Below are 4343 nucleotides of genomic sequence, written 5' to 3'. Positions count from 1 at the left end.
GAGGGCCACTGTACTGCATGAGTCCACTTATATGAGGTACCTATAATAGGCAAATTCATAGAGACAGAAAGTAGAAGTTAGCAGGGGCTCAGGAGGGGAGGGTAGAAAGGAGACTAACTGTAAATCTAATTATGCAGGAGAGATCTGAATATGTAGACATAGGCAGTATTGAGAATCAAATGAAATTGGGCTTAAATAAATTATTGGCTCTGCCCTTTATTAGGTGTGTGACATGAGTCAAGTTAATTAATTTTTTAATTTTAATTACACATTTTTATTTATTTATTTACAAAATTTTATTGTAAATTCTTCAGGGCTTCATAAATTTTATATCAATAAATGTAGAATATCTAACTGTTAAGAGATAATACAGGGTCATTAATTTAATACTTTTTTTTTTTTTTTTTTTTGAGACAGGGTCTCACACTATCACCCAGGCTGGAGTGTAGTGGTACGATCTCAGGCCACTGAAACCTCGACCTCCCAGGCTCAAGTGATCCTCTTACCTCAGCCTCCCGAGTATCTCGGCAGGCACGTGCCACCATGCCTAGATAATTTTTGTAGTTTTTTTAGAGATGGAATTTCACCATGTTGCCCAGGCTGGTCTCGAATTCCTGAGCTCAAGCTATCCATCCACCTCAGGCTCCAGAAGGGTTGGGACTATAGGGATAAGCCACCTGGCCCAGCTAATTTGGTAAATTTACCAGGAATCCGGCCGGTATTCAGACTCACAACTTGAAAACTCGATCTTGTCAGTTCCCCTTGTTAGCAAACTCACAAGGTATACTAATAGATAAACTAGAATGACAATTTTAGATACTCAAGTATCTAGAAAGAATGCTTAAACAGCTTATTTCAGACACATCCTTTTATAATTTTGAAGTATCAAGGAGGCTGATGTTACTTGTAAAGTTAGTAATTAGCAAAGAAATGTGGATTGTCTTAAGCAAAATCTAATCCAGACTTTTGTGAGACACAGCAGACAGTACCTGTCTTTCTAGAAAAAGTTGTTCACATCTCCCAGTTTCAGACTCTCTCTCCTAGAGAGTGCAGGATATCAAAAGCCAATTCTTTTTGACTCCTCCTTTGCCTATGCTCCAAGGAAACTAGATATACAACGGTTTCAATCCTGGCTACACATTGGAATAATGTGAAATCTGAAATTTAAAAACATACCTAGAGCAATACCCATGCCTCACCCCAAGACAACTGAATCAGAGTCTCTGAAAAGATAGGAACTTTACATCTGCATTTTTAAAAAAGCTCCCCAAAAGATTCTGATGCGTAGTAAGCATCAAAAATAAAATGGACTTCTTATTACATATCCATTTTTTGTTGATTTTATGTTGAGTTCTTGTATCTCCTATATTACGTACATAATACACTTAAATAAAATACAGTTTAGGCATATACATAGATCTGAGAAGAAAAATCACAGTCTAGGCTTAACTGCTAATACATAATATTAAGAAAAATTGTAGGTTATTTTATATTTAAAAGTATATTGAAATAATTAGAAGTTTAGAGTCTGTGTATAAAACCAAAATCTAATACCTAGAAAACAGAATTTTGATTATTATAAATAACTGATCAAATTTATCCACAATTTACATATTTCTTTTTAATTCATGCATAATCATAGTACATATTTTGGGGGATACGTGTGATATTTGATACCTGTCTACAATGTGTAATGATCAAATCAGGGTAATTGGGATATCCATCACCTGAAACATTTTTACCTTTTCTTTGTATTGGGGATATTACAATTCTTCTATTCTAGCTATTTAGAAATACAGAATGAGTTATTGTTTAGTATAATTTCACTAATGTGCTACTGAATACTAGAACTTATTACTTTTACTGAACGGTATTTTTATACCCCTTAATCAACTTCTCTTCATTCTCCCCTCCTAGCCTCTGGTAATCACCATTTTATTCTCTACCTCCATGAGATCTACTTTTTTAGCTCCCACATATGAGTGAGAACATGCAGTATTTGTCTATGTCTTGCTTATTTCACTTAACATAATGGCCTCCAGTTCCATCCATGTTGCAGCAAATGACAGGATTTCACCCTTTTTATGGCTGAACAATAGTCCATTGTGTATATATACCGCATTTCGCATTTTCTTTTTCTTTTTCTTTTTTTTTCTTTTTTGAGACGGAGTCTCACTCTGTCACCCAGGCTGGCGTGCAGTGGTGTGGTCTTGGCTAACTGCAACCTCCGCTTCCTGGGTTCAAGCAATTCTCCTGCCTCAGCCTCCTGAGTAGCTGGGACTACAGGCGTGCACCACCATGCCCAGCTAATTTTTGTATTTTTAGTAGCGATGGGGTTTCGCTACGTTGGCCAGGATGGTCTTAATCTCTTGGCCTTGTGTCCTGCCCGCCTCAGCCTCATGATCCGCCGCCCTCAGCTTCCCAAAGTGCTGGGATTACAGGCGTGAGCTACCGTGCCTGGCCTGTATACTGTATTTTCTTTCTCTATTCATTCGTTGATGAACACTTAGGTTGATTCTATATCTTGGTTATTGTGAATAGTGCGGCAATAAACTTGGGAGTGTAGATCTCCTTGATACACTGATTTCCTCTCTTTTGGATATATACCTATACCTAGTGATGGGATTGCTGGGCCAAATAACAGTTCTAGTTTTAGTTTCTTATTTATTTATTTATTTATTTATTTATTTATTTATTTATTTATTTAGAGATGGTGTCTCAGTATGTTGCCCAGGCTGGTCTTGAACTCCTGGGCTCAGGTGATCCTCCTGCCTGGCCTCCCAAAGTGCTGGGATTACTGGTGTGAGCCACCATCCTGGCCTATTTTTAGTTTCTTGAGGAACCTCCATACTGTTTTCCATAATGACTGTACTACTTTATATTCCTACCAACAGTATACAAGGGTTCCCCTTTATCTGCATCCCTGTCAGCATTTGTTATTTTTTTGTCTTTTTGATAATAGCTATTCTAACAGGGATGAGATGATATCTCACTGTGGTTTTGATTTGCACTTCCCTAATGATTAGTAATGTTGAGCATTTTTTCATGTATCTGTTGGTCATTTGTATCTCTTCTTTTGAGACCTATTCAGGTCTTTGCCCATTTAAAAATTGGATTAACTGTTTATTTTTATTTAATTATTTTTTGTGCTATTGAGTTGTTTGAGTTACTTATATAGTCTGGTTATTAATCCCTTGTTACATAGATAGTTTGCAAATATTTTCTCCCATTCTGTGGGTTGTCTCTTCACTTTGTTGTTTGTTTCCTTTGCTGTACAGAAGCTTTTTACCTTGATGTGATCCCATTTGTCTATCTTTGCTTTTGTCACCCATGCTTTTGAGGTCTTAAAAAAAATATTTGCCCAGTCCAACATCCTGGAGAGTTTCCCTAATATTTTCTTTCAGTAGTTTCATAGTGCGAGGTCTTACATTTAAGTCTTCGATTCATTTTGAGTTGATTTTTGTATATGATGAAAGATAGGGTTAATTAACCTTTTAAAATCTCAGTTTGCTAATCTGAAAACAAAAATCAATAAACAGAATCATAATCATACCAAACTCAGAGGGCAATTGTGAGGGTTAAATGAATAACATACGAAGCACTAGCAAAGAGTCTAGCACATAAACACCCAGTGAATGTTAGCTATTAATGACCTTAGGACAATTCCCGATACCTAATAAACTTCTATTGAAGGAACACATGCAACCGCATATTTGCTATAATGATGAAACTGAAGCATAGTTAGGGAGGGGGAAGAGTGCTTTATAGGGAAAGGCATGCAAAAGAACTTATTAAAAAGAAACTGCAGCATGACAGACTAGAACCCAGAAATACACTATGTACCTGATAATATGATAGTATGTATAGGACAGTTTTTTCTGTATTTGTACATCATGTTGCTTCTTGGATCACCTCTCCTCTACCAAGAGAAACCATAATTCATATCCTTTCCTTTCTTCCACTTTATATTTCCCCGTTTCCTTAAGAAGGGGCTGGAACTCTGGCAATAATGAAAAACTTACATATGTGTATGCTCTAACTAGATTGTAAATTTCTGAAGGATAATTTTTGCCTCCTTCCCATGAAACACTTAACCATATTTTAAGCATTTAATAAATGTTTCAAATCCGGTCTGGCACACTAAATCTCAATTAACATTTGTTGGATGATTGAATTTGTAAGTGAGCAGTTATTGTGCTCCCCTCCTCTACCCACAGGGATGCTCCCTGAGACACTTTTGTCAGGAGTACTATTTTCTTTTCTTCTTCTTCTTTTTTTTTTTTTTTTTTTTTTTGACGGAGTCTCGCTCTGTCACCCAGGCTGGAATGCAGTGGCGCGATCTT

This window comes from Pongo abelii, chromosome X, assembly GCF_028885655.2.
Source record: "Pongo abelii isolate AG06213 chromosome X, NHGRI_mPonAbe1-v2.0_pri, whole genome shotgun sequence".
NCBI lineage: Eukaryota > Metazoa > Chordata > Mammalia > Primates > Hominidae > Pongo > Pongo abelii.
This window is presented reverse-complemented; position numbering follows the sequence as displayed.